Source organism: Benincasa hispida, chromosome 11, assembly GCF_009727055.1.
Source record: "Benincasa hispida cultivar B227 chromosome 11, ASM972705v1, whole genome shotgun sequence".
Classification (NCBI taxonomy): domain Eukaryota; kingdom Viridiplantae; phylum Streptophyta; class Magnoliopsida; order Cucurbitales; family Cucurbitaceae; genus Benincasa; species Benincasa hispida.
The window spans coordinates 33,773,501-33,794,148 of NC_052359.1; the positions used below are offsets into that span (position 1 = coordinate 33,773,501).

Consider the following 20,648-nt stretch of genomic DNA (forward strand, 5'->3'; position numbering starts at 1 on the left):
AACCTCAACTTTCTCATCGTACAGGGAGGTAGCTTCTTGGTGGTGTTAGTTTCGATCTGAAGGAGTTTTTCAGATCGATTCTATAAAGGTAAAGTTTCCTCTCCCTTTATATGTAGAACTAATTTATGCATACTTAACCTAGATCTAATTTTACAGTAGGCTGAATTTTGGTCTTTGGTCTTTGTATTATTTATGAATTTTTCAATGTATGGGTATTTCAAAAATCCCAAATTAATAGCGAGTCTGGTTTTGTGATTTCCGCTGTATTAGGGCGTTCATCCCTACAATGTCAATTTATAACATTTAGCGGTATGTAAGTTCATACAATTGTTCATACAAATATCACAACAAATTTTTATTACATTTATCTATGAAATTTTGAAGTTTGTATTCATTTGGTTCATAAACTTTTCAACATTATAAATTGATGAAAAGAATAATATGGATTTAACACAAAATACAAATGTCAAACACGATGTTGTAACATGTTTACTAACAAACAGAATAACTTAATTATCAAATAATAACTGCAAAGATAGAGAATGATAAATCAGTTTAGTGCAATATGTTCACCTATATTTGGAGGGTTGTATGCCCGATAGAAAGAAACTACACTATATAAAGGATTTAGCAATTACAATAAAGTATTTATCTGATGGACTCTCTCTTCAGTGTTCACGTACTGCTTACTCTTCAATTTCAACTTAGGCTCCCCCTCAGTTTGAGCTCCTCTCACTTCCACAATAATGTTTCTCCAAACTTTGTATGAGATCTTCTTAATATAACATAATTAGTGAAGGGATTGAATCCCAATATGGAAGTGATTTATCGCTTTACCCCAATTTTATTACAAAAAAAAAAAAATACAAAGCAAAAACATAAAGAATCATACTAAACATGCTTTATACAGTAATTAAATAGGCCAGGTGAATTACAACATTTTTAAAACAAATTCTCAAAGACATTTTTCCAATCTTCTAGATCCACTACACAACTAAACCATGAGTAAGATATGACCATCGATCTTCTCTGCTATTCTCTTTGGAACAAGAAAGCTTTTAGGAGCTTTAATGTTCTTGGAGAAGGGAAGACAAAACCATAAAATTCTTCTCTTCCTTTCTTTTCACATAAGAGAGAGAGTTATTTTATCTCTTAGTCTTCTAGGATTTATAATAAAACGTGAGGGGCCTCACCCCACTAACCATTCCCTTATAATGGAGGGGAGTTGACTGATTAATCTATTTAATTTGCAAATTAAATAATTAATTAATCAAATTATATTTATTTAATATTTAATTAATTTAATATTTGAATCATATTCAAATATCATTCTCTCTCATAATCTATAGTTTAAAATGAATCTTATTTACATTAAATTTACTATATAGGTTTAATATGAACCAATTCATATTGTTTAATATTTGAACCTAAAATATTATTGTCTCATATTATATAGTTTTAAATTTGAATCTAATTTAAGTAAACTATATAATGTATCTATATATATACAATAAATTTCCTTAAACAATAATTTGAACACTTCAAATTGACAACACCTAAATTCTTGTTTAATCTCATTATGAGCTAGCAAAGGGACTTTATGGACCTACAGTTTATAAGCTTCAATGATATAAGATTAATTAGTTAAACTCTTCAATTAAATTCATTAACTACGGGTACTTCTAGTTGAACTCTTATGAACTGTAGAATATTTATGTGTCCATCGATTTTTAACTATTTCCTGTAAGTCAATCATTCACAGATGGTACGTAACTACAACTAGGTCAAATTACTATTTTGCACTTGTAGTTACTTCTTGCTCCTTATGTACCACTGATCCTCTAATGAACAATCTGTTTATGGTCCAACCATAAACAAAATTCCTCTCAGGTCAGTGAGATGATGAGACCTCATTATTCAAGTCTTGAAGTCAGCACTTAAGGGAACTGCTGTGGATTATGCCCCAAAATCTCGTGGTTTGTAATATATAAACAAAATTTATTTATTTAATAAAATAAGGATTTATTTATTTAACATTTAGAATTGTGTAACTCAATCCAATAAATAAGATCTGATGTTATTTAATGTAACTTAAATATGTATGTGATTGACATACAGGTGCATCGTCTTTAAGTAATAACCTTAATGGTCTATAGTATATGGATAAGGTTAGATGTCTTATCTTGGTGACACTATGGATACAACTCAATTTGTAATTGTTACAACTATTATAAAGTGTTACAAACAATTTGATCCTAATCGTTCATGTAGAAACATGTGAGTGGAGGTATCCTCTACAAAGAGTTTATGTAAGACCAGACTACAAAATGATTAATCTTTCTTTATAATACCCTTACTTAAAGAGATTAACATTTTAATAGGATGACCATAGGTGATTGGACCTTAATCCTGAGTGAGTTTTGAACTCTTATCTATGAGTACAATCCTTTGATCGGTATGGGTGAGAATGACTAAATTCATCGACTAAATAAGCTTACCATTTTGGGGATTTGTCCAAGTAGAGAGTTGGGAACATAGCTACACAAGATGTAATTCACTCCATTCCTCTCTTTAGAGTAAGTAGATGAATTGCTCCTTTAAAGACTAATTCCAGGTCTTGAACAACAAGGTCTCTCACCCTCTCACTGGCTAAAGAGGGGTCTAGTTTATAGTTTGACTAGTTACTTAAGGAGTTAGACTAATTGTTCATTAGAAGGATTAGTGTTACTTAAGGAGTTAGATGTAATTACAAAAGTAAAACGGTATTTTAACCCAATTGTAATTATGAGCAATTCGTGAAGGGTTAACTTACTATTGATTGGTTATATCCATGGACAAATAATTATATCTACAGTGCGAAGAGTGCAGTTGTCGTTCTTTAATAGAGTGACTGAATGTTGATTAATTTAGTTAAAGAGTTTAATTAATTAATCTTGTATCATAGAAGCTTTTAAGTGTTGGAATACAAAAACAAGCAGCAGAAGAAAAAATGATCATTAAGCATTCTAATTCCTTAATTTTGACATCAAAATAAACATGTTCATAAGTAATTAAGAAGGTTTCAACACATACCTTTGAAGATCCTCCAATGCAAGCTGCTCCTCACAAATCCTCAGTTTTACTTCAGTGAACCACCAAGAGATCTTCTCTGTCTCAGCCTTGAATTTGAGTGGTGGAACTCACAATTGAGCTGAATTTGTTAAGGAAAAGGGATGAGTTTTCAGGTGAAGGAGAAGAACTTCAGCAGAAACTTTTTTTCCAGTTAACTTGTTTTCTTCATCAACAAATTTTGAGAGTTTTTATTCTTCAACTACATACAGGTATCAGTGAATCCAGTCAAACACACCTCAAACTTGAAGATTAAATTGGGATAGATGTGTGAATTGTAGAGTTCCACCTACTAGTTGGTGAAACAATGGATTTTTCCACTAAGTGGGAAATTCCATATTTCAAATACAATTTGAATTTTAATTTCAATTAATTCAAAATTTAATTTAAATCAAAATTTCATAAATCAATTTCTTAAATTGAATTAAATTTGAAAATTAATTAAACAAATTTAATTAATTAAATAATAATTTAATATTACTATTAAATTAATCATATACCTAATTTTAAACATGAATGCTATTCATGTAACTAAAATTTAAATATTATAAACTCTCCAATTTCATTTAATTTCGATAAATTAAACGTTAATTAATTATATCAAATATAATTATGCAAACCCTAATTTGAATTTGAACTATTCAAATTCAAATACTAAATTCAATTTGAACACTTCAAATTGATATCATTCCAAATTCATTCAATTTATTACTTCAAGATATTCATATTTTACAAGCTAGTAGAGGGACTTTATGGACCTACAGAACATGAGCTCCAACGATTTGAGATTAATTGGCTAAAACTCTTTAGACCGAATTAATCAATATTCATTAACTATCGAGTCATACCACTATAGCATGATAGTTGCACTTTCCTCACTATAGATATATTTATGTCCACTTGATTTAACCATAATTAGTAAGTTGACCCTTCACAGGTTGTTTGTAATAACGACTGGGTCAAATATTTTTTTCCCCCGAAATTACGTCTTGCTCCATAAATTCCATTGATCCTTTAATGAACAATTGGTTTATGATCCAATCACTAAACTAGATTCCTCCTGGGTCAATGAGAGGATGGGGCTCTTGTTCAAGACCTGAATTCAGCAATTAAGAGAACAACCTTCCTCTTATCCTTTAAATCGGGTAGGCGGGAATTCCATTTTGCAGAACTATGTCCCTAGCTATCTATATGATCTTATCCCCAAAATTGGAGGCTTATTAAGCAGTGATGTTGGACTACTCTCACCAATGTAGATCAAAGGATAATCCTAAATAAACAAAACTTCATAGTTAGCTTAGGATTAAGATCAAGTTACCTAGGTCATCTAAGCGAAATAGTCAGTCTTAAATAGTAAACAACGTTATAAAGTAAGAGTGACTTATTTTTTGGTCCGATCTTACGCAAACTCATTGCATAGAATGCCCCGCCTCCTCATGACAATACATGAATGAATCATGATCACTTCGTTTGTAGCATCTTATAACAAATTGTAACAACTACAAAGTGGGTCGCATCCGATAGTGTTACTAGAATAAGGCACCCAACCTAATTCGTATACTATAGATCATTTTGACTATTTACTCGAACCTGATCCACTTTTATGTCTCCACATAAAGTTCAAATATTCATATAATAGCCATGGATCTTAGTTTATTGGATTTAGTCTTTACAAGTGCAATTTACAAATTCAATAACAACTTTATTGAAGAAATGTTGAATAACATCTTTGTTGATAATAGAAAATGTTTAACTCTAAACTGCAAGTTTTATGACATATAACCCAACAAAATCCCACATGGACTAGAAATCCAGTGGATAAATGTTTAGTTTAATGAGAGAAAACAAAAAGAATAAATACAATAAACTAGGGCATCATATACCCATTATTTCTTCCAATTGCGCTAGTTCTATCTATTTTGCAGTCTTAGTCCAACTAGGTGACCCTTGAACACTTTAACCGAGAGGGTCTTTGTAAATGGATCAGCTAAGTTGTCTTGTGAGGTTATCTGCATGACAATCACGTCTCCTCTACGTACAATCTCCCAGATGAGATGGTACTTTCCTTCGATGTGCTTTCCACGTTTATGGCTTCTAGGTTCTTTTGAGTTTGCAACTGCTCCACTGTTATTACAATATAAAGTGACTGGAAAGTGCATATTTGAAATTACTTCCAAATTATTTAGGAACTTTCTAAGTCATACTATTCTTTAGCCACATCGCAGAGTTAGAAATACAACTTTGTTTGATACTTCTCCACACTACTACTTCTTCATCCAGAGTGAATACTGACCCCGAAGTTGATTTCCTTGAATCAATATCGGTCTAGAAGTCAGAATCAGTGTATCAAGTAAGGATCAGATATTTAACATCATACACGAGCATATAATTCCGCGTTCTTCGAAGATACCTGAGGATGTTCTTAACGACAGTCCTAATGATCATATCCAGGATTGGACTGAAATCTGCTGACAATTACAACTGTATAGCATATATCAGGATGTGTACACAACATGGCATACATTAAGCTCCCTATTGTTGATGCATATATTCCATGTCTGAAAGGCAATAATCCTTTCTTGGAATTTTGCATTTTATGTCGAGAAAACATCTTCTCTATATAAGATGCCTGAGATAACGCTAAAATTCTGTTCTTTCGGTTCCGAACTATTTGGATCCCAAGAACATATTTCCTTCACCCAAATCTTTCATTTGGAACTGCGTAGTAAGCCATCTCTTGACATCAGCTAGAAATTCTACTTTATTTCCTATGAGTAGAATATCGTCAATATACAAAACCAGAAAAGCAATTGTTTTGTTAACGATTTTCTTCTAAACACAAAGTTCGTCAACATTTTGTTCAAAGCCATAAGATTTGATCGTAGTATCAAATCTTATATTCCAGGATCGAGATGCTTGTTTCAATCCATAAATGGATCGATTAAGCATGCAAACCTTTTGCTCTTGACCCCGTCCAATAAATCTTTCTGGTTGAAACATATAGACACTCTCCTCAAGATAGCCATTTAGGAAGGTTGTCTTGACATCTGTTTGCCAGATTTCATAATCATAAAATGCAACTATGGACAAGAGTAGTCTATTATACTTTATCATGGCAACCGGAGAGAATGTTTCTTCATAGTTCACCCCCTTTCTTTGGGTAAACCCTTTTGCCATAAGCCTAGATTTGTAGGTCTGTACCTTTCCTGCTTGGTCTCATTTTCTCTTGTAGATCCACTTACAACTGAAGGGTTTTACCCCTTTTGGTTGATCTACAAGATCCCAGACTGAATTGAAGTGCATTGACTCCATTTCAAAGTTTATGGCTTTAATCTATTGGTCCTTATCCACATCTTCCATTACTTGTTTAAAAGTTAATAGATCCTCTAATCCATCATTGGGTATGGTGACTTGAGTTTCAGTTAAACCCATGTACCGGTCAGGCTGTTGCAAAACCCTCCTACTACATCGAGGCGTTCTTAACTCTTGAGAAGGACGTGGAGTACCTGTTCCATCGACAACTCTTGTTGATGGATCTGCTCGATTAACAACTCTTGTCGATGCATTTATGATTTCTCTGTTCATTTCATCTATTATTAGCCTACTACGAGATTGGTGATTCTTGATGTGGTCTTCCTCTAGGAAATTTGCATTTGTCGATATAAATTCCTTATCTTCCTGAGGATCATAAAAGAAACCATCTTTTGTCTCTTTAGGATAATCTATAAGTAGGCATACCTTTGAACAACATTCCAACTTCTTAGGATTTTGCACCAACACATGTATTGGGCATCCCCAGACTCTGAAGTGATGTAAACTACCTTTACGTCTTCTCCATAGCTCGTAAGATATTTTAGAAACACTTTTCAAGGGAACCATGTTCAATATATACACCGTATTCTCAATTGCATATCCCCAAAAAGAATTGGGTAACTGGGCATAACTCATCATAGAAAAAACCATATCTAACAAAGTTCTATTTCTCTTTTCTACCACACCATTTAGTTATGGTGTGCCAGGTGTTGTGAGTTGCGACTGAATTTCGTGTTCTATCAAATATTCCTAGAATTTCAAGTCCATATACTCGCCACCTCGATCTGATTGAAGTGTTTTAAGTTTTTTACCTAATTGTTTCTCAACCTCTGCCTTATATTCCTTGACCTTTTCAAGTGTATCGGACTTACGATGTATTAGGTAAATGTAGCCATACCTTGAATAATCATCGATGAAGCTGATGAAATATTCTTACCTTCCTCTAGCTTTAACATTCATCGGACCACTAAGGTCTGAATGTACCAGCTCTGAGGGTTCTTTGGCTCCAAGACCTTTCCCAGAAAAAACCCTTAGTCATTTTACTCTCAAGACAAGATTCACATGGCAGTAATGAACTGTCTTCTAACTGATTTAGATGACCGTTCTTTACTAATCTCTCATTCTTGTTGAGATTTATGTGGCCAAGTCTCAAGTGCCAAAGATAGGCATTTGGAGAAACTTTCCTTTTGTTATTTTGAGTCTCAATTGTTTTAAACATTTCTATGTTTAAAACGGCTTTTATCTCAGTCGGTTTTAACATGTACACGTTATTTTCTAATTTTGCAGAACAAATATTAATATCTTTCCAAGTAATGAACACTTTATTATTTTCAAAAGAAACTTTGTAATTTCATTCCAGCAAACATGAGACGGATATTCAATTCCCTTTCATAGAAGGAATATAATAAACATTTTCTAAAATGTACCTACCTCTTATAAATAACTTCATATCTACCACTGCTTTAGCTGAAACAACCTCCCCGGTCCCTACCTTAAAGGCCGCTTCGACTTATTATTCATTAGAGAGATTAGCAGTATTTAAGAAGTTAGATGTAACTATAGGGGCAAAACGGTAATTTTGGCCCAGTTGTACTTACGAGCAATTTGTGAAGGGTCATCGCACTGTTGACTAGTTATATCCAATAGACACAAAAATATATCTATAGTATGAATAGTGCAGTTGGTCTTTAGTGAAGAGACCGACAGTTAATGGATGTTGAATAATTTAATTAAAGGAGTTTAATTAATTATTCAAGTACTATTGGAGCTTCCATCTACAGGTATATAAAGTCCCCTCTGTAGCTTAACAGAGATTATTGATAATTAATTTTGGATTAATTTGAATTGTTCAAATTAATTGAGGGAATTAATTATATGTGATATAATTAATTTAACTTAATTATATATGATATAATTAATATAACGTATTTGATGCATTATAATATAAAGTTTATTTGAAACGAATTAAATATTTGAATATGATTCAAATATTAATTATATGAATGAGATTCACATAATTAAATTTAGTATAAATGTGATTTACATTAGATATCATACATGTATGAGAGAAATAAAACTATAGATTATATTGTATTTGATACAATATAAAAACTATAGATTATATGTTATATTTGATATAACATATAGCTATATACATATAATAAATTAATTATTATATATATTAATTTAATTAATTTTAATTTTAATTTAATTTAATTTAATTTTCAAAATTAAGGGGAGGGAGTTACATATAGCTATATAAATATAATAAATTAATTATTATATGTATTAATTTAATTTTCAAAATTAAAGTGAGGGAATTACAACTTAACTCCCTCCCCTTAATTGTCTCTCATCAGACGTGGAAGTGGGAGTTATAGGGAGACGATCTTCTTCTATCCAGTTTCTTTCGCAGAGTGTGAAATATCTCTGTTTCTCTCCCACTGGATACACAGAAGAAAAATACATCTCACAAACTCTCTCCCTTTTCCCAAAAGAACACAGAGCCCACACCTCATGTGATTCTCAACCTTTAAGGAGAATACAGTAGGTTCAACTTGTGGTGGTGTCCAAGTTGAGATTTGTTTCTGTACATATTGTTCGTGTTGTTCGTGACCGGAGAGGAGGAATTTCGTGAAGAAGGTTTTTGGCTTCAAGGGTAAGTCAAGTTCTAGCTCTTCTCCCTCTTTTCTAATAAGCATGCTGTAAATTATGTGTTGATGCAAAATTAATGTTTTGTAAATATTAATTCTGTGAAATAATTAAAATTTGAATGATCCCACTTCTGTTGCAGACCTCATGGTTTCTTCAATTGGTATCAGAGCCAATTTTTTATCCCAATTTTATTTTTTTTAAGAATTTTAATTTACAGTGTTTTGGTGGGTTGCATTCTATATTATTCATGTGATGAATGGATGTTGAATAATCTTTTTTTTTCAATTTTGGATGTTTCGAGATTGGTCTATCAGATTTACAGCTTTAGTTTACAAATTTGATTTGTAAGGGCCCGTTGTTTTAGGCATAATACATGTTATAGAGTCTGTAAATTCATAGTCTTGAGTTGTTCGTGATGATTTCAGCGATTTTATGAGAAAACAAGGCCCAAATCGAAGGCGGTTTTCTGAGAAAAAGAGAATAGTAGCATTGCAATGCTGCGAAAGGCTAAACGGAAAAAAATTCCATAGCGTTGCAACGCTCCGAGACAAAAAATTTTGACCGGTTCACGCGTGGTTCGGTTCGTGGCTCAGCTGGTTCGTGTTCGGTTCACTTGGTTCGAGTGGTTCACAGACAGTCTGGTTCGTGCAATTCAAGGTCTGATTCATCTGTTTTGAATCGGTTAAGCTATTATTTATGTAATAGTTAATTTTTTTATTAATTAAATTTAATAGAAATGTTATATTAATTTAATTAATGGTTTAGGAGTCCAATCCCAGTCCATAAATTGTCGTTTGAATTATGCATTTGATGTATGATTTATTTTTAATTATATATGTCATATTATTTTTAATTATATATGTCATATTGTATGCCATATAGTAAAATCCCACCATAGGTTATGCATTATTCATGCATCATTTATATTATAAATGTTATAATAGGGTTGTTTTTAAATATAGAAAAATAAATCAAAATATTTACAACATATAGCAAAATTTTAGAACTATCAATGATAGACGCTGATAGACACTGATAGATGTCTATCAGAGATATTGATAGATACTAATAAAAGTCTATCAGTTTCTATCATTGATAGTTCTAAAATTTTGCTATATCTTGTAAATATTTTCAACAGTTTTACCATTTGAAATAATTTTCCGTTATAATATATATAGTTGCATGATTTAATTTTATAGCATGCTCATACATCATATAATATAAATGTTATAATATATGCTTACATGCATAATAACATTGTCATGCATCATATATATTCGAAGAGTTATAATATATAGTTGTATGTATGTATGAATTAACATTTATTATTTCATTACTTTAGTATATATAAATGTTATGTATTTTAAGTAATGAAATAGGAATTGAATGAAGCATGATACTACTTTAGATAATTTTATTAAGTATGTCATTAAATACAATGTATGATTTTACTTTGTTTTATTTATATTATAATTGTTATAATTAAATGAAAATAGAAATTAAAAATAATAATTTCGAATTGCATGCAAACTTAGGTTCAAATCATTTTTTAAAATAGTTCTAAAATATGATTCACATAGACCTATGATCACATTTCTAATGAGATTAGAAATTAGTTTATTCTTTTAATCAGTTTAATAGGATTAAATTGGTTTTAATTAAAAGACTAAATTTGTAGCAAATGTATCTATAAGGGACCCTTTGTCTAAGGCTAGTTCTATCTAGGTTGGGGTATTTAAGTTGACAGAAATGAAACACCCCTACCTAGGATCTGACCTGAAAAGGTGAATTAGATGAATTTGCTACAAGCATGCAATTATTGATTAAAGTTTATTAAAATATTTAATAAACATTAATCAAAATTGTTTAACTATCTAGAGTAAGTGTTACTTTTGGGCCTTTTTTTAACAAACACTTAGTAAAAATAAATAGCTGTATTTTTCTAAGTTAAATAATCCTAGGTAAAATACTCAGTGAGAGGAAAATAGGATATATGATACTTCATTTTTTTCCTTTTCACATTTCTCCCTATAAGTTCACACCATGAGATCTATACTCGATCTCGAGGCACCTTTTCTTGTATCCCCCTATGGATGGTGCTTGTATAGGTCAATACCAAGGTGAATGGAAAGAGTGTTTATAGTAAGTGAGAGTGGGACGTGTGTCAACACATTCCTCGGTCTCTCTCATTAGTTTGTTGTAAATTTTCATGCTCGGCCTCGAGGCACCTTTGTTTGTGTCTCCCTACAGATGACATTTACGTGACTTTTTACTTAAACTCCAGAAATGGATAAGATTGCTTTTGTTTTTTCCCCAATCAGTTCTTCCCTACGGCTAGCTCATTAGGGTGTAACTTTAGAATCTAAAATGAGGGGTTATACTTATAAGAAAATTTAAGCTAGTTAACAGTTTTTTAACTGAATAATGGTGACTAATATTTTCAATAACAATGAGTTATTCTATATATTGGTTGAGATGGTCTCATTACAGTGAAGAGGTACCTGACCACCCTACGATGACTTTTACGCTGCCTCACTGAAACATCATTGCAAAATAGATGTCACATAGGGTACATTAAATTATTTTGCTAAATTTGATTCGTTTTTCCAAATGGGTAATGCTTGATTACTAATATAAATAAATTGTATGTTTCACCAAATTTCATAATGTCTTTCGCAACTCTAAATTTACTTGTCGCCGACAAACTTACCAACGAAAACTACACTGCATGGAAAAACACTATCAACACATTAATCATCGATGACCTAAGATTTGTCCTTATGGAGAATTGTCCTCTTGTTCCTGCTTAAAATGTCACTCGAAACATTCGAGAGACATGTGAGCATTAGGTACAGGCAAATAAAAAGATCCGAGCATACATCTTGGCAACCCTTTCTAAAGTCTTGGCCAAGAAGCATGAGCCCATGCTCACTGCCTGTAAGATCATGGAGTCCCTATGAGGAATGTTTGGATAGCCGTCCTTTCAACTCAGGCACAATGCACTCAAATTCATCTTCAGTGCCTACATGCAAGAAAGGATATTTGTTCGAGAATACGTTCTCAACATGATGGTCTACTTTAATGTGGCTGAGATGAACAGGTTTGTCATTGATGAGGCCAGTCAGGTTAGCTTCATCCTAGAAATTTTACCTAAAAGTTTCCTACAGTTTCATAGCAATGCTGTTATGAATAGGATTGACTACAACCTGACCACTTTGCTCAATGAGCTACATACTTTCCAATCCTTAATGAAATCCAAGGAACAAAAAGGGTGAGGAAAATGTTACCTTGTCCTCTAAGAAGTTCTACAGAGGTTCGACCTCTAGAACTAAGTATGAGTCTTCTTCTTCCGACACCAAAAAGTGGAAGAAGAAGAAAGGTGAAAAAGGGAAAGTTAACCCACCAATTGCTGCCTAAAAGAGCAAGAAGGCCAAAGCTGCAAAGGGAATCTGTTTCCAGTGCAATCAGAAGGGACATTGGAAGAGGAATTGTTCCAAATACTTGGCAGAAAAGAAGAAGGTCAAGCAAGATAAATGTGATTTACTTGTTTCGGAGACTTATTTAGTGGAGAATGTTGATTTAGCTTGGATAATAGATTCATGCGCCACTAACCATGTTTATTCTTCATTTCAGGAAATTAGTTCCTGGTGAAAATTGGAGGCTGTGAAAATGACAATGCATGTTGGAATTGGACACATTGTCTCAACTAGGGCAGTTGGAGGACTCCGGCTTACTTTACAAAAAATTTATATTTTGTTGGAAAATGTATATATAGTTTCTGATTTAAAGAGGAACTAAATTTTTGTAAAGTGTTTAATTGAACAAAATTATTCTGTATATTTTTCTTTATATAAAGTGTTTATTTCTAAAAATGGTATAGAACTTTGTTCTGCTAAGTTGGAATACAATCTTTATGTGCTATGGCGATTAGCAACTAAAGTTTTCCTTAATACTGAATTGTTTAAAACTGCGATAACTCAAATTAAAAAACAAAAAAAATTCTCCTAAGGAAAATGCCCACATTTGGCACCTAAGATTAGGACACATAAATCTCAATAGGATCGAGAGACTGGTCAAGAATGGACTTCTAAGCGAGTTAGAAGAAAATTCTTTACCTGTATGTGAGTCATGCCTTGAAGGTAAAATGACTAAAAGATCTTTTACTGGAAAAGACCATAGAGCCAAAGATCTCTTGAAACTTGTACATTCAGACCTCTGTGGTCCAATGAATGTTAAGGCAAGAGGAGGGTTTGAATATTTTATCATTTTTACTGATGATTATTCTAGATTTGGGTATGTTTATTTAATGCAACATAAGTCTGAAGCCTTTGAAAAGTTCAAGGAGTACAAGACTGAGGTTGAAAATGCATTAAATAAAACGATTAAAACGTTTCGATCTAATCAAGGTGGAGAGTATTTTGATCTAAAATTCCAAGACTATTTGATAAAGTATGAAATTGTATCCACCTCTCAGCACCTGGTACACATCAACAGAATAATGTATCAAAAAGGAGAAATCAAACCTTGTTGACATGGTTCGGTCTATGATGAGTTATGCTTCCTTACCTGATTCTGGAGTTATGTAGTATAGACTGCAGCATCCATTTTGAATTTTATTCCTTCCAAGAGCTTTACTGGAACACCTTCGGAATTATAGAATGGTCGTAAAGGTAGTTTACGCCATTTCAAGATTTGGGGTTGCCCAGCACATGTGCTTGAGGCAACTCCTAAGAAATTGGAACATCGTTCAAAATTGTGCCTATTTGTAGGTTACCCTAAAGGAACGAAAGGTGGTTACTTCTAAATCCTAAGGATAATAACGTGTTTGTGTCGAAAAACGCTACCTTTTTAAAAGAGGATCACATAAGGGAGCATAAGCCCCACAATAAAATTGTGATGAATGAATTTTCCAGTGAAACTACTGATCCTTCAACAAGAGTTGTTGAAGAGCCCAACACCTTAACAAGAGTTGTTGAAGTTGGTTCATCTAGTAGGTCACATCTACCTCAAGTGTTGATGGAACCTCGACATAGTAGAAGGATTGCGTACCCGCCTGTTCGTTATATGGGTTTAACAGAAACCCTAGCTATCGTAGCTGACAGAGATGTTGAGGATCCATTGTCTTACAAGAAGGCAATGGAAGATGTTGACAAAGATGAATGGACCAAAATTATTGATCTCGAAATGGAGTCTATGTATTTCAATTCAGTTTGGGATCTTATAGAACAACCTTATGGGATAAAACCTATAGGTTGCAAGTGGATCTACAAGAGAAAACGGGGTGCTGATGGGAAGATGCAAACCTTCAAGGCTAGACTTGTGGCAAAGGATTATATCCAAGTTGAGAGAGTCGACTATGAGGAGACTTTCTCACCTATTTCCATGTTGAAGTCTATCAAGATATTCTTGTCCATTGCCTCATATTATGACTATGAGATTTGGAAAATGGACGTTGAAATTGTTTTTCTAAATGAAAATTTTTAGGAGACCATTTATATAAAGCAGCCTGAGGGATTCATAACCCAAGGTCAAGAACAAAAGGTTTGCAAGCTTAATCGGTTCATTTATGGATTGAAGCAAGCTTCTCGATCTTGGAATATAAGATTTGATACTGCGATCAAATCTTATGGCTTTGATCAGAATATTGATGAGCTTTGTGTTTACAAAAAAAATCATCAACATTTCAGTAGCTTTTCTTGTGTTGTATGTATACGATATCTAACTCATTGGGAATGATGTAGGTATGCTGACTGAAATTAAGAATTGACTAGCGACCCAATTCCAAATGAAAGATTTAGGAGAGGCGAAATTTGTTCTGGGCATTCAAATCTTTAGAGATCGAAAGAACAAAGTGTTGGCCCAGTCTCAGACATCATACATTGAAAAGATGCTTGTCAAGTTTTCGATGCAAAACTTCAATAGGGGTTTACTTCCTTTCAGGCATCGTTTGTTGAGGAAACAAGATGAATTCCCTATGCATCGATTGTTGGTATCTGATGTATGCGATGTTATGTACTAGACCAGACATTTGCTTCGTGGGGATAGTTAGTAGATATCAGTCTAATCCAGGATTTAATCATTGGACCACTGTTAAGAACATCCTCAAGTATCTATGGAGAACGAGAGACTACATGCTTGTGTATGGTTATAAGGATTTGATCCATATAGGATACACGGACTTTGATTTCCAGACTAATAAAGATTCTAGGAAATCCATATCAAGATCAATATTCACTCTTAACGGAGGGGCAGTAGTTTGGAGGAGCATCAAGTAGAAGTGCATTGATGACTCCACTATGGAGGTTGAGTACGTAGCAACTTATGAAGCTGCTAAGGAAGTTGTGTGGCTCAGAAAGTTCCTGATTTATCTTAAAGTAGTTCCAGACATGTCCAAGTTATCACCTTTTATTGTAATAATAGCAGTGTTATGGCTAATTCTCGAGAGCCTAGGAGTCACAAGCGTGGGAAGCACATAGAGCAGAAGTATCATCTCATTCGAGAGATTATGCATCGAGAGGACATGATCCTCACACAGATAGATTTAAAGCACAACGTTGCTGATCCATTTACAAAGGCCCTCACGACTAAGGTGTTTGAGGGTCAACTGTATAGTATGGGTCTATGAGACAGGCCACATCTAATCTAGGGCAAGTGGGAGATTTTGTATTAACCACGTATTATGCCCTAATTTACTGTTTTGTGTACTTTATATTAATGTGACTTTTATTATGTACACCCCACTAGCTTTAGGATAAGTGGGAGATTGTTGAAGTTGATGCTCTAAAGCTCGTGGGTCTTGTAGTTTGTAATTGTAATGTATAAACGATTTATTTATTTAATAAAATATGAGATATTTTATTCAACATTTAGTAGCATTAACACATAAAACTAATAAACTAACATCCAAGGTTATCTTCTATAGCTTAAACATGTATGTAGAGACATACAAGTGGATCATGTTTAAGTGATAATATAAAAAGTCTATAGTAGATGAATAAGGCAACATCCAAGGTTATCTTCTATAGCTTAAACATGTATGTAGAGACATATAGGTGGATCATGTTTAAGTGATAACCTAAAAGGTCTGTAGTAAATGGATAAGGCTAGATATCTTATCCTGGTGACATACGAGTCGCTTTGTAGATGTTATAATTGTTGTAAAGTGCTACAAATGATCATGGAAATGATTTGATCATGATCATTCATGTGGAGACATGTAAGCGGGAGTATTCTATACAAAATGGTTTGTATATGACCAGACCACGAAATGAATAGTCTCTTTATATAACATCGCTAATAGTAGAGACTTACATTTTACCAGGATGACCATAGATGACATGACCTGAACTTGAGTGAATTGTGAACTCCTACCTATGAAAACGATCTTTTAATTTGTATGGGTGAAAGTGGCCAAATCACCGACTCAATAAGCTTACCATTTTGGAGATTCGTTTGATTCGGGAGCTGGGAACACAGCTACACAAGACAAAATTCACTCATTCCCTAATATCGGGATTAGTAAATAAATTGCTCCCTTAAGGGATTATTTCGAGGCTTGAACAATGTGGTGCCACACCCTCTCTCGGGCTGAGAGGGGTTTGGTCATAGTTGGACTATGACTTATTGTTCATTAGAGGGATCAGTGGTACTTAAGGAGTTAAATGTAACTACAGGGACAAAATGGTAATTTTGGTCCAGCTGTACTTACGAGTAATTTGTGAAGGGTCATCGCACTATTAACTGGTTATATCCAATGGACACAGAAATGTATCTGTAGTGTGAATAGTACAGTTGTCGGTCTCTAGTGGAGTGACCGACAATTAATGGATGTTGAATAATTAATTAAACTGTTGAATAATTTAACTAAAGGAGTTTAATTAATTATTCAAGTACCATTGGAGCTTCAAACTACAGGTCCATAAGGTCCCCTCTGTAGCTCAATGAGGATTATTGAGAATTAATTTTGGATTAATGAATTGTTCAAATTAATTGAGGAAATTAATTATATGTGATATAATTAATATAATGTATTTGATGCATTATAATATAAATTGTATTTGAGAGGAATTAAATATTTGAATATATTTCAAATATTAATTATATGAATGAGATAAACATAATTAAATTTAGTATAAATGTGATTTATATGAAATACCATACACGTATGTGAGAAATAAAACTATAGATTATATTGTATCACTATAGGTTATATGTTATATTTGATATAACATGTAGTTATATATAATAAATTAGTAGTATATATATTTATTAATTAATTTAATTTAATTTAATTTTCAAAATTAATTTCCTCGCCTTAATTTTCTCTCATCTGATGTAGGAGTGGGAGTTATAGGGAGATGATCTTCCTCTCTCCAGTTTCTTACGTAGAGTGTGAAATATCTATGTTTCTCTCCTACTAGATACACGGAAGAAAAATACCTCTCATAAACTCTCTCCCTCTTCCCAAAAGAACATAAAGTCCATACCTCATGTGATTCTCAACTCCTAAGGAGAATACAGAAGGTTCAACTTGTGGTGGTATCCAAGTTGAGATCTATTTCTATACATATTATTCGTGGTTGTTCGTGACTAGAGAGGAGGAATTTCATGAAGAAGGCTTTGGCTTTAAGGGTAATTCAATTTCTAACCTTTCTCCTTCTTTTCTAATAAACATGTTGTAAATTCTGTGTTGATGCATAATCAATGTTTTGTAAATATTGAATATGTGAAATAATTAAAATTGGGAATGGTCCTGCTTCTGCTGCGAACCTCATGGTTTCTTCACACCCCACACTAATAATAAGAGTAAGGATTTCAGATTCATCATTGATAGAGTATGAAACGTGATGCAAGATTGGAAGACATCATTCTTTTCAATTGGAGGCAAGGTAGTATTAATAAAGAGTATTGGTCAAGCGATGCCTACTTATGGAATGAGATTATTCAAACTCCCTAAATATTTCTGTTATGAATTAACCAGAAATTTTTCTTGCATTTGGTGGGAATCAACAGAAAACAAGAGAAAGATCCACTGGATCAAATGTATTGATTTGTGTAAACCTAAAGATTTAGGAGGTCTCAATTTTCATGATCTTGAAGAATTCAACAGATCCTTAATTACTAGACAAGTTTGGAAGCTTATTGATGAGCCAAACTCACTAATTTTCAGATTTTTTAAAAGCATTTACTATAGAAATTAATGTATTACTGAGGTTAGTGAGCTAAAAAGCTCCTTACTCGTGGTCAAGCTTAATTTGGGGTTGTTTTTTTCCTTAAAAAAGGATTAAGGTTCAGAGTGGTCGATGGCAGATCAGTTAAAATGTTTTAAGGACCCTTGGATCCCTAAAGAACTTACATTCAAGCCTCTCAGATTTTATATTAGAAAATGGGTCGTGGAATCAAGATCTTCTATCAGAATCTATTACTCCATATGATGTTGATATTATTAGAAGACTTCCTATTAATTAGAACCTCAAAGACAGAAGAGTTTGGTACTTTGATAAACATGGATACTACTCAGTTAAGTCAGAATATAAGTGGTATCAAAGGTCCTGTTTAAGTCTTTGTTCTACCAGCAATAACAACTTGGACAGAGTTTGGAAAAAATGTGTGGCGGCTTAGAATCCCTTTAAAGATTAAACATTGTGTATGGAGAGCTCTTAAAAACATTCTCCTTACCAGAACAAATTTATCATTCAAATAACTAAATGTTGTACCTGATTGTCCAATGTGTTCATCTTCCTTGGAATCCAATGATCATATTTTATTCACTTGCTCAAGAGCAAGAGATGTATGGTTCCAATCTTTAGATATCCCTCTGATTGTTGCAAATTTGAATGATAGCTTTATAGGTAGTTGGTGTGTGCCCTTGATGAAGCTTGCCCTCTGAAAATCCTTGAGATTATTGCTATCTTCTGTTGGTCCATATGGAATTTGTAAATCAATAATTCCTTCTGTTTATAAGAGGAAATGGATTTTCAATTACCATCTAAAAGTGACTAATTATTCAACCCCGAATTTTTCAAGCAATTTAATTGTAAATAAGAAGAATTGTTGCATGAATCAGAAATGGATACCTCCTTCTCAAGGTTCAATTGCTTTAAACACAAACGCTATGTGGATCCCTCATCTTCCTTCAACAGGTTTAGCTTCAGTTTTTAGGGACTCTTCTAGTTCGATTGTAGTCGTGTATGCTACTCATCTTGACATCGATTTGGATCCTCCATTGGCTGAGATTCTAGATGTCCTTGAAGGAATTAAACTTGCAATTGTATTGAAGATTTTCCATCTATAAATTTGATCTAATTGTCTGCAAACTGTTGCATTATTGAATGGAAGTTTCTCTGTCCTAAATGAAGTCAAAAGTTGGATTGAAGAAATCAAATCTCATGTGCCTTCATTCGAGTTTTTTTTTTTTTTTTTGGCCATATTAGTAGAATTTGTAACTCTATAGCTGATTCTCTTGTGAAGTTAGCCCCAAAAAACCTCTTAACTGGTGTATGGGTTGATAATTTCCATTTTCTTCTGGTTAATCTTGCTGTTAAAGATGTATCCCCCGTTGAGCCATTTATAAAAAGTATTCTTTCTCCAAAAAAAATATTAATTATATGAATGTGATCCATATAAATACTATAGGTTAAAATTAATATAAATGAGATTCATATTAAAATTATAAGTTATGAGAGAGTTATGCATTTGAATATGATTTAAATGCATGTTTAATTAAGTATGTGATATTTAATTAAGTTTATAATTATTTAATGAGATCAATTAATTATTTCATTTATTATTTAATCCTATATAATTTGTATTAATTAGATTAATTATTATATCATCTTAAATTCAAATTAAGTTTTTTTAATTTAATTTTTAATTAAATTAAATAATATTAAAAACTTAACTCTCATATAGTTGTAAGGGAGCAGTTGTTGAAGTGAGGGGGAGTTATCCCCTCACGTTATACTCTCTCAAATGGGTGTAGTTCTATGATTAAAAAATGTAACATAAAACACAAAACAAAAAGTATCTCTTAGTGAAAAAAAAAAATTCTCTCTGCCTTCCCTTCCCTATCCTGAAACTCAAGAGGATCCTACAATTCTTCATTCCTTGACAGAGAATAGCTAGAAAGTTCTTTTGATGGTGTCCACTGTTTGTGATCGATGGTACTCATGGGAAGTTTTGCAGTACGTTGAGTTCGAAGGGGAGTTGTTCGTGATTTGGAGAGGAAATGCCGAGAAGATAGTATTCTTAAAAAGTTCCCTATTGATCTCTTCTCTATCTTAATAGCAAGTTTATTTAGAATTGTTTATTCTATATTTTGTCTCTGTGCTTCTCTGTATTTTGTGTTTTTCGACATTGAAATTTATTTGCACGGCGTTCACACACTTCCGCGGGGAATTCAATTCCTTCAGGAACAACCTATCTACTTATCCTAAATGAGGAAATGGGTGACTTGTGATGCTATGTTCCCAGTTCCCCACTTGGTATCATCCTCAAGATAGTAGACTTATCAAGTGGGAAACTAGGGTCACTCTCACCCATACAAATCAAAAGATGACCGTCATGAGTAAGAA

At 32.9% G+C, this 20,648-nt stretch overlaps 1 long non-coding RNA gene across 1 annotated transcript; it reads right to left on the reverse strand.

Moving 5' to 3' along the window:
• Window positions 1–566: 566 nt before the first annotated feature.
• On the reverse strand, window positions 567–19,418 carry LOC120091790. The gene is made up of 4 exons (XR_005485836.1): window positions 19,152–19,418; window positions 18,792–19,028; window positions 3,073–3,190; window positions 567–772 (listed from the first exon to the last, which is right to left on the reverse strand). It is a non-coding gene; the product is annotated as an uncharacterized LOC120091790 (long non-coding RNA).
• Window positions 19,419–20,648: the final 1,230 nt, after the last annotated feature.